Source organism: Haplochromis burtoni, unplaced genomic scaffold (assembly GCF_018398535.1).
Source record: "Haplochromis burtoni strain Fernald_Lab_line unplaced genomic scaffold, NCSU_Asbu1 Contig_46, whole genome shotgun sequence".
Lineage (NCBI taxonomy): Eukaryota > Metazoa > Chordata > Actinopteri > Cichliformes > Cichlidae > Haplochromis > Haplochromis burtoni.
The window spans coordinates 344,120-356,303 of NW_024582407.1; positions in this window are offsets into that span (position 1 = coordinate 344,120).

Consider the following 12,184-nt stretch of genomic DNA (forward strand, 5'->3'; position numbering starts at 1 on the left):
TTTAAGTAAACAAACAAACAAACAAACAAATTGACATTCTTTCAGATTTTAAAATAATGTAAATTCAGCTCCCTCTTTAGACATCTGATCTCTTCTGATGAGCATGTTGGTATTTTAGTTGCTCTAATTTCTACAAAGACAACACTGTGTTTGCCTTGGCTGTTTAATGGTGTGTGATGTTACTGCATGTCTGTTTCACATTACAATATTCATGTGTCAATGTCAGTGTCACTGTGCTTTGGATTCTTTCATTTTTAGTGCATAATCTTTGCATTATTGAATATTGCATGTGTGCATGTCTGTGTGAAACCAGTTTTCCACTCATCTTCTGTCTCAAAGGCTTGTAGAGGAAACAATGAGTTTTCATTTTGAGTCAGCCCACTGTTCTCAATGGAAACTTCACACACAATCACACACAAACAAAGAGATATGGTATATGATGGAACATGCTGCTAACATGTGTGTATCTGTCTGGTTTGTTACCAATAAAACCCTGATATTTTGATATGAACAATATAAACAAGTAACAAGCATGCTAAAGAGTACTGGCTATATTATTCCACATTCAGAGTATGCTGTGTTGTCCTTAAACCTCAAACAAAAACCTTATTTCTTGCATATTGTGTTCCTTTGTACTAATCTGCCCATTTGCAAGCAAAATGAGGCATGTGAAGAGGAATCACATGCCTCACAACAGTTGCAGCAACCTGTATTCAAATTGACCTAACTTTCCATCAGCTTCATAGGAAGCTTTTCTCTTCTTCTCTCGTGCAGACACCATTAGAATTGAGGAAGACAGTTGTTTCATATATGTTCTTTTTACAGAGTATCAGTTCACAGCTTAATGCAGATTCATTGTTGGGCAGAGAGGTGTATCGGGGGAGATTCTTGTGTATTCCTGAGGCTTATTTTGTGGTTAACCAGTCAGCAGTACTTCAGAGGAGCAGGGATATGTATTTTACTGCTCATACTGAGAGGATGTAGTGTTAGGGAGTGTCAGTACTTGGCTGATAACATTTCTGCAGGCCAGCGTTAGTTCGCAGCAAAGCTGCTGTAAATCAGTGACATGCAATGACATCTAATCCACTCACAATTTACGCAAAACAATTCCACATAACTGCAGACCATAATCATGATACAGAGAAAACATTTTGCTCATGTCCAGACTGGTTCTGTGGCTTGGACTGCAGCTCACTTGCACACTGCTTTTAATGAAATGCTAAAGCAATAAATGTAAACGGCATCTAGCAGTCAGGCTCACTACCTTTTGGCAAAACGGCAATGAGTTTCCTTTGATCGTAACTGTTTTTTCTAAGTCTGTCATTCATTGAAAGTCAAGATATGATACATTACTTGTGAGAAATCTATCATGACTTTGTGACTGCTTGCAAACTCAAATTGTGTTGCCTTCAGAAGAGTCCAGGTCTATTTAAGGGGAAGTCCACCTCATATTGAGTTATTGTTTCAGACGGTTAGCAATGGCGGTTATCTCCCCCTACATAAAATCCAGCATTTTGGTTTTATTTCTTCTGCTTGTTAGAAATTACATTTGGTTTTTATTTTTCCTTTAATAAACCAAACTGCAGGTTCCCTGTTAAAAATATTACATCTCTTTCAAAAACGTTTGAGCATGCTTATTTTATTTATTTATGTATGTATGTCATAAAAATGCTAATATTATAAACATAAAATCGAATCGCAATTTTAGCTCCAATGTATTAACGTCACTGAAAATACAGAAACTTGCCTCTTATCTCACAATCTCATTAGTTTCCTAATAATAAAAACAAACAAACAAACAACATTTTTAGTATTATAGCACAATGACATTGATATTTTTTGCTCTATACCCCAATGTGGGACTAAAATGACACCAGCCCTCTGCGGGGGGAAACACCGAGTGCATATTCTGTTTCTACTTCTTTCATCTAAATATGCATACCGTCTCAGAATATCACCTTTTGGGTTTTTAGGGGAGTTTGTGGTGGGTTTATTTTTCACATGTGCTGTGCACGTGTGCTGCACGAGACAGAAATTTTAAACACACACGTACACGCACACACAGAGGAAAATTCAGGTAAGAAAATGTTATGAGGTCATGTTGTTGAAATTAGATGGCTCCAAGGTAGACCGCTTTGACATTTCAGCAATCCTTTCTTTGGCAACATGCTTTCGCATTATGTTTTGAAACTAAAACAAAAGCTTTTTTTGGTTGTTGGCATGTTAAATGCCATGTCTTTTTGTGCAAATAACTTTTACAGCAGTAAAAGGGGATGTGTGACTGATCTTTCACATGCAGGTGTATAATGTGTGCTTGCCCTTTTGCTACATTGCCTCATCTCAAAATTTCAAAATACCTGCTTTGAACAAGGCCTGTGGAATGAAATTGTGGTGTAGTGACAACGTGTATCTGGCACCAATTTACCACAAGAAGGCTAAAATGTTGCTAAAATGAAATTTTTGTAACATTTTTTTACTAACGTTATGCTGCTATCTGTATCTACACAAACCCATTTTAAGCCCTGACAAAAGTAATTTTTATTAACCAAACTCAGTGCTTAGAACAAACAAACATCCTGACACGATGAAACGAAAGACTGAAATGTGCATAGAGAGATGAGCTCAGAACATTTTTTTTCCAATTATTGGGTCAAATGTGATAACAGCACAAAGGTGTGTGTTTTTTCCACTCTTTGATTTGACCACATGTGGCAGTTAAGATACACAAACACAAACATACACAGGCACTGTAGAGACCATCTATTAGAGCAACCATGTCTATTTTTCCATTTCCTCTGTTCACACTAAGCTGTTGAGGTACCTCTCTAACCACGTGCTTTTCTTTTCCAAAAACGAAATTGACTTTCACCTCACAAAACGCAGCTCATTTTCTTTGTTTTGCACCTTTGTGTGAAGCTGTGCACGTGCACTGCTCAGCACCTGACGGTTTTAATAAATGTGCTTTTTGTTTGCTTTGCTGCTTCGTAAACCCGCCGTGGCCCTTCAGATGCAACAGTCCCCAGGTTCAGCAACTGCTAAGGCAAAATTCGCCCACACAAAGTTGCAGCGTTAAAAACAGCCGTGTTCAATATATATAAAATCAAAATAACCATACAAGACTTTGGTTGGAAAGATCTCATGCAAAATCACAGGGACAGACAAATTCAGGAGCTGAAGGACTCAAAATCAGTCAATTAAAATACTACTGCAAATACTTCAAAGGTCAGCCTGGAGGCCACAAAAGGAAGCAACAAAGCCATCAGCTTGAACTTGAAGTTTGTAGAATTCACGTCATGGAATAGTAAATGTTCGCATTTATATTTAATCCACTCAACGCAGATTTTACTCAAGGACCCCTTTGCTATATTAATGTTTAACTTGACCTAAGGTTTACTTAGCAGGAGTTCAGTTAAAAACTGTTAAACTACATGTAGATATGTAGTAAAATATAGGAAGTAGATATGATAAATATATACACTAGTGTTTATGGGTATGCAGTGTGAGTAAAACATGGTCTTTATGATGGCTAACAGTGAGCTGGATTGATAAAAAAAAAAAAAAGACCATATCTGAAATGAACCACTTTGCATGTGCACATCATGAATCTGAAAAAAACACTAAGATTCTTTGATATTTTGATTTCGACGGTTTCTCTCTGACTTTTCCCTGCAGTCCATGTTGTTGTTGCACTTCTCTTTCAATACCATGAGGGTTCTTTAAAGCTAAGAATTACAGCATGTGTTTAACAATCAAACCAACATGTTGCTTTGAATGTATGTTATTAGTATAAAATCCACTTTGTTGTTGAATGTGAGGAACTGGTAATTTCCCCCAGTCAGCGTCTTTCTGTCTTTTTTCTTCTTCTGCCGCAAGAAAAGAAGCTTAATTTTTTAATTGTATTACAAATAACACATGCAACACTTCTGACAGGATAGTTACAAGAATCACAGAGGCATTTTTTGCGTTGCTTCTTGTTGGGCATTTTGTGTTCTTTCATTGTATTTTAGAATGGTTCATTCCTTTAATGGAGGCACAGAACACTTGAACGTATGCTGCCCATCAGTTTACATCTTTGTGGCGTACTCAAAGTGCACATTTCAGCAGAAATTGCAAACCAGTATTTCTGTTGGTCTTTTATCTGTTAGCCTTTGAGGTTTGTTTGGTGTGTCATGGCCTGAAGGATAAACAATATGCCGAAAGAGGGTCCAACCCAACGTGACAACAGAGTAAAGTATTTAATTAGAATGATCCACGACACAAGGTGTGTGTGTGTGTGCGCGCACAGGAGTGTGTCTGTCACTAGTGTTTGATCACAGCAAAGTGAGAACAACTGTATTACTGGACTGCTGGAGCAAAACAAGAGTATAAAGGATTATAAGCAGAACTGCAAGATGAGGGTAGAGACAGAAAAAAAGGCAAACAGGGAGCGGTTACTTTGGTCATTGTGCTATACAGCTTCCTGTATTTGTGTCTTGCAAATCAGTAAACAAATTTATGTAGAGGGAGCTTCTTTTACAGGTTAGTTAGGCTTCCAGTGAGGTTAACGAGTGTGGTCATGAAGCAACAGACTGCAACTGACAGTTTCTCATCAAAGCAGAAGATCTCCTACAGATTTTCCAGGTAACAGATAGAGGCTTTTGTCCCTCTGGGGGTAGAATTGCATAATAAATAAGCTTATTCAATTCCCAAGACAAGATGCGTAGATGTATGATCTTAAGCTGCCTCGACTGGATCTAGATTCTTTTGCGTGTTAGTGCATTTTGGGGAATAATTGAACCCTAAATCTTTAAAAGTAAATATCAGTGTAGCAAAGTTTTAAAACATTTTAAATGATTTTGTTCTATTTTTATGGCTTGTTTATTTATTTATTTTTAATCAACATTTTCTGTGCTGGCATAGATTTACCAAATGAACTGGACCATTGAGACGAGACAGTACAGAAGACTCACTATTTGGATATGTTTGAAAACATATTTGGATGAGCTAGTGGACAGACATAATTAGTCCACCAACATACTACGAGCATACTGAGGTGAGCCTAGAATTTCATTCACCAAAAATGGATCACAGATTCTTTAAACACAGTCTTATGTGGCGTTAAACAGAAGACTGCATAATCACTGCGCATGAACAAAACCTCAGGAATGCACCAACACCACAAAGTCTTCTGTATCAGCATTTACCCGTCATTCAAAGTGGCCACACCCCTAATTTTAAGCTTTACTTTCATTTAAAAGGCTGAATTAAGAAAAAAAACATACCTTTTTCACTCATCTTTTTCAGCAGACAGGACGGAGGCTACTGGATCACCTGGTATCTGATTATAATCTAAATTTAAACAGATGTCATGGGCAATCACCACAAGTACATGAGCTGGATTCAGATGTTGCTTGTGTTTTGTTTTGTTTTTTTATATATATAAAATGATCTACTGTGCAAGTGCAGGTTATTATATTACTAATGTAACAGCCTCTCAACCTTTATGTACCAATTTAAAAGTATCTCTGTAGCATTGTTTGTTTTTTGTATTTATCTTTAAAGACTTATTAACAGAATTATGGGAAAAAAAAATGAACCCTTTTACACAAAAATGCTTTGTGTATCAGGCTGTAAACATTCTTGCTTCTGCTTTGATGCTAGTGATTTTCTCAAGAGTCTAATGGGACTGACTTGCTTTGGAGCCAGCCTCAAGTGGCCACTGGAAGAATTGCAGTTTCCCTTTTTTAGTTGTCCCTAAGACAACTAAATCCTGTTTGAGCAACAAATCTTAAAAGTTACATTATCGTGATATTTCGGAAAATATTCAGCTTCTATTAAAAACGTACATTTTTCACATAAGCAGACACGCTGTTTGTTTAGTCTTTTTTGTAGGATAAAAGAAACAGTTCAGCCTCTTTCGCATAAAGTGCCCGACTCTTGATGTTCAGAAGTAAATAGTAAAAGTAAACTGTCCTTTTTTTCTTCTCTTTTCATCATTTTGATATAAGGTGAGTGTCCTGAGTTGCTTCTTTCACAGCGTGTCTTCGTCTTGTCTTCCTCCCCTCACCCCAATTGGTCACCCGTCCTTGAGCCTGGTTCTGCTGGAGTTTTCTTCCTGTTAAGAGGGAGTTTCTCCTTCCCACTTTCGCCAAAGTGCTTGCTCAGTGGGTGCCATATGATTATTGGGATTTTCTCTCTTTTCTTTGTATTATTGTATAACTGTTGTAGTGATTTAGAGCTATACAGATAAAAATGAACTGAAAAAACTAAAGTCCAGAGTACTTTGTTGCAAAGCTTAAATAGTTTCAATTGTTTTATGAACGGAAATCTTTTTCATTTTGAAATTTGGTAGAGCTCCACATCCTGTGCTGAATTTTCTGAGGTTAAACCTTGATTATTAACATGGACACATATTTGTGGATTTCCAGTGTAGAGTCCAGAAAAGCAATGTATTACATATTATTGGTATAGCATGTTAGTCAACTACTAACTGGAGAAAGTAGCTGCTTACAGTATATTTTTTTTACACTGTTTTCTTGTTAGTCTGAAAAATGAACTGAAACACATTATCTCTTAATGCAATGTGAGACAATATCCATCTTAGACTAAAGTCCCACATAAAAACACAAATTCCTATCCTAATGAGGACAATCTTTCTTTTGTTTTTTTATGTATGATCAGAAAGCTGACAGCTGAAAGCATAGCAGCCTTAATTCAAATCAATTTTATTTATATAGCGCCAAATCACAACAAAAGTCGCCTCAAGGCGCTTTATATTGTACAGTAGATACAGAGAAAAACCCAACAATCATATGACCATAAGAAACTTTAAAGTGATTCTGTTTTAGAAACACAAAGAGGCAGAAATGTTGTGCTCATCACTGCTTCTGTTACCTGATCAACATCAGGTTCTGGCTGCTGGACTTAGCTTTGAAATCACTCTAGGTTCTCTGCTAGCTTTGTGTTAACATGCTGTCTTTGCAAATGTTTGCAAAGAGCCGAAATTTTGTTAGCAGTGTAATAGTTGTTTATGTCCTGCATGAAGTTTCCACTTCACCACTGCGCTCTTGTCCTTTTGGTGCAATAAAAACAAAAGTAATGTCCACGTCTTCACTCTTCAAAGGCTGTGTGGCTGTATTGCTCCACCATTTTCCTCCTCCCACACACAAACTGAAATTAGCTGATGATAGTGTAAGTGCTAGAATACGGCATGTCTGATGTTTTTTTTTTCTTTCTATGTGCCCAGAGAACAGACAACAGAAGAAACTTTGTAATGCAGAAAGAATGAATAAAAGAATGTTCTTAAGAAATGTATTAGTACAGTAATGCGTTACAAACTGTGTTACTCAAAAAAGGGAATGTGACTACAGTAATGCGTTCCTTTGTAACATTACTTTACATTACAATATGTTACTTTGTAACAACCCAACATTGCTGATATCCTGAAGGACACTGTGACTTTACCATGCAATCCACAAATCTTATGTTCTTCTCATCATTAAGTGTGGTTTAAATAACAAGTAACAATACACAAGGAGCTAAGAAACATTTAAGAATCAACCAATCAGTTACTTTTGATTCCTTTTTCTGTCTCACATAAAATTCTGTCTATGTTGCAAATCTAGTAAGTCAAAGTTTATAAATTATATTTTTTTAAAGTCCATGATTTTACTTCAAGGAGAATGTGTAGAGGCACAATGCCTAATGAAAAAATAGAAAAAAAACGAAAAAAAAACGTAAATGTGTGTGCACATGTGTATGCGTGAGTGTGTATGTGTGAGTGTGTATGCGTATGCGTGAGTATGTGTGTGTGTGTGTGTGTGTGTGTGTGTATGTGTGAGTATGTGTGTGTGCTTGGAGGTGGGGGTGGTTATCACATAGATGTGACCTCTCTCAGCATGGTGTTAGGTCTTCAGAGTCACAGTGCTATTGTGTCCTGACCTCTCACATTACAGCCGGTCAACACTAAGTATTATGGAAATACTTGCATGCTTGGACACTCACAAACGCACACTCATACACACACTGTTGGTCCAGGTGGTCAGTATTGTCTTCTTGGGGGAGGGGGATGCTTTGCTTCAATGCTTGAGCACTAGCTGGTAGTTTCCATTACCACTCAATAGCCTGGTAATCACACTTTTTTAAAACTCAGACTTAAATATATGCCCGTTGCTCCGCTTCCTTTTTAAATAATTTGTTTTAACTCAGAATGCCTCTAATAATGGTTTACATTATTAATGTATTTTTCAACTAATTAATCATTAATCACATTGTCTAGAAAAGTGCTTGAAAAGTAAAAGAATGTTCAGTGTGAGAAATAGTAATCAAAACTTTTCAGCACCCAAGATGATTTCTTGTGTAACCTGAAGGGACTCAAAGCGTTAATTATCATTTTGCATTGCAGAAAACTCATTTTCTGTCAATCACTGAATCACCAAATAGTTTCAGCTCTAATATTTATTATTTGAATAAATAGGCAGCAGGTGGCAGTAAAGTTGAACTTAGACTGTATAGTTTCCAGTATAAGAAGTGTTGCATGTTATTCTTTCTGATTTCTTCGTTTACAATGTTTGGCAGAAGTGGTAATTCTTTTTTTTTGTAGCTCTGTAACAGCTGAGAACAGGGCAGGACCAAGTGGGCAGTGTTTGGTAGAGCTTAGGTAATGGGTGATACACAACTGGTTTAGGCAGTGAGTAAAGCTTGGATGGATATTTTATGACGCACGTGGCCCTCTTCCCACACACACACACACACACACACACACACACACACACACACACACACACACACACACACACACACACACACACACACACACACAGCTTTGAGTTCATTTGCAGTATTGATGTCCACAGAGGGAGAAACTGATTCTTCAGTGACCGTTCGGTGAACGTTTGCTTCCTGATTGGGCCTTCTCACTCAGTTACTGTCCTTCCTTGATTCATCGCGCTGAAACAAAGCAACAGAGCCTCTACTTCCTGTTTAGACTGGCACATGCATACCCAGTGAATGTGAATTGTCATGTAACATTGTGTAATAGTCCTTATTTCTCAAATGGTGCCGAAGCATTTTGTAACCTGAGATCGTTTTTGTTCTGCAATGCAGTTTTGAAATGAAAGTGCGTTATCATTTTCTGCCTCTGATGCTGCGATGTCCGTGTACGCCGTACAGATGGCGGTTCAAAGAGCTGGTTACAAGGCTTGCTAGGCGTAACAGTTTGCTGCTGCAACCTCATCTATTGCTAAACAGCTCTGATGCATATGTTCATGTGAATCTTAATGTGTTTCAGAGAATGTGGTGTATCACTGTATATTATTGAACATAGCTCTTTTTTTCTATTTAATGCTCTAACGTTCTGCCTGTGTGTTGTTTATTTTGTTTTTGACTATTTCTAAAGTATATTTGCTTAATGTTTACTTTCTTGACTGATTAAAAAAAGAAAAGAAGCTTCTATGTACATATATTTAAATAGAATATATAGGTTTTCAAGGCCAAAAGAGTCCTGTCTGTACACTATAAGTTGTGTCTTTCTTGCTGAGTAAACAGCGAGAAGCCTGACTCAAATTTTCAATGCTTCATTGACTAACACCTGGGTCGATAAGCTGTAATGAAGCCTGTCCTGAGGCAACATATTTAGTGCAGTGACAATAATCACAGCAGTAAAATAAGCTTTAATTTGTTTATTACCAACATTACCAGCAACTACTGAGGGTGCAGCTGTTAATATCTCCTGTTTCTCAATAGGGAACTGATGCCTGGGGGAGTGGACTGCCATAATAACTGTTATAACACTGATAGAGTTTGTGGACAAACTGTGAAATATTTGTCACCCCCAACCTACTATTTATCAGGTCATATAGACAGGCGACCTATGGCCATCATTTTGTTTGTATGACAGAATTGCTAAGTTGGCACTGCAGTAGAATTAACAGCTATTTATGTGCATATTGTGTCGACTGTAGTGAATAATCTGTAATTACTGTTAAATTCCCTGGGGGCAGCTGAAAGTTTCAGTGTTCCTGCAGTGTTGAGCTCCAACAATGATTTGCCTGTTTAAACCGATTTGCTGAGGAGAGCGCAGGCAGCCACAAACATCATTGTAAAGCGGGAAGCACTTTAACAGCCGTGAAATCAGCCATGCGTGAACGTCTCTCTTTCTTATCTCGCCCCTCTGTTAACTCAGCAGAAGTGATAGCGTGACAAAGGCCACGTGTATTTCAATTACCTTGATGGCATGTTAATTCCACCCAGCTTCTATGACCACCTTAAAAAATGTCATCATGCTATCATGCTGTTCCTTGAAAGCACATTACTTATCGAGGTGCTTATCTAAGTTTAGCTTGTTAGCATGGTGACACCTGTAAGTACAGGTGAGGTTGTATAATAAAACTAAGTTTTATTCTCCCTTTCTGATTTCTCATTTTTGTCGCACTTACATCCAAAACTACCTAGCCCTATTTTAATAAAGTAATTGTGCTCATTGTTAAATCATGAATGAAGAAACCATCGTTTTTAGAAAGCTGAGATCAATTTTACTGGCAACACCCAGGCCTGGTTACTGCCAGACCTGTGGAATTAAGAAATCACTTAAGTAGAACCTGTCTGGCAAAATGAAGCAGGCTAAAAGATCTCTAAAAGCAACATACCATGCCATCAGTTTTAAAAGAAACTCAAGAATAGCTGAGAAACAAAGTCATTTATCAGTCTGAAAGGGTTACAAAGCCATTTCTAAGGCTTTGAGGCTCAAACTGCAACAATGGTGCAGTGGTGATGATTTCCAGGATTGACTAGCCTACCAAAATTAGTCCAAGAGCACAACAACGGCTCTTCCATGAGATCACAAAAGAACCCAAAACAACAACTAAAGAGCTGCAGATATCACGTGCCTCAGTTAGGATCAGAGTTCATAATTCAACAATAAGAAAGAGGCTGAGGAAAAATGGGAGCGTTCCAAAGTGAAAACCACTGGTAACTAAAAACAAGACAATGGCTCAGCTCACATTTGGCAAGAATGCCATACCTGCAGTCAAAGATGGTGGTGTTGGTCTGATGGTCTGGGGCTCCTTTCCTGCTTCAGGACCTGAATGCCTTGCTGTAAGTGATGGAACCATTAGTTCTGCTTTCTAACAGAGAATCCTGACAGTTATGCAACAGGACATCGAAAACAAACCAGTAAGTCCACCTCTGAATGGCTCAGAAAAATGAAGTGGAGAGGCCCAGTCAAACATCAGACTTAAATCCAACCGAAATGCTTTTCACAACCTTAAACAGGCTCTTCGTGCTCAAAAACCCTCTAGTGTGGCTGAACTAAAACAATTCTGCAAAGAAGAGTCCTCTACAGAGATGTGAAACACTCATTTCCAGATATCACAAATGCTTGATTGCATTTCTTGCTGCAAAGTTGTTAGATTAAAGAGTCACTCGTTTTTTTCACACAGGGTAGGTCTGGGTTTAGATATCTTTTTTTTCAATTGGTAAATGAAATCATGATTTAAAATGTGTATTTTTATTTACTGGGGTTCTCTGTAACATTGTAGTGTAACAAATATATATAAACTAAGAAATCAGAGAGAAAAAAAATTTCTGCTCATTTGCTAAAAGAAACATAATGATGGTGTGTTTTCAGGGTCATGGCTGTTCATTGCTTTCAGCAGACATGAGTATATGTAACATGAGCCAGAATAAAAATACATAGGCCTTTGGGGAATGGATTCCAGTCTGTAGAAATTCCTTTGTCAATTTAAGAAATCTAGACATGTTTCTAATACGGTCTGAAGAATCCAAGACTGTACTTATTGAACCATTCAAAAGTAGCCAATGGAAATAATTAGTGTGTTTTAATATCAAACAAAATCAGGGACACACACATTTTGCTTTAACTTTCTTTTATTCAGGCGTTACTGCCCGTGGCATTGTTGCAGTAATAAAACCATTTTAAATTGTAATCAAGGAATTGTTAAAGTTATTACACGAAATTAAAGTATTTACCTAATTTCATGCTCATTAGCCAGTGTGTATTTAGTGGTTCCATTGTGTAGTGATTTGTACATTTGCCTAACAAGCAAAGGTTTCCTGGTTTGATCCCCAGAGGACACACAAATCCCTTTGGGGTTGTGTCAAAAAAGGCATCTGGTATAAAAATCTAACATGTGGTGACCCCCTGTGATTAAGGGACCAACTGAAAGCAGCTTATTTAGATAAAGCT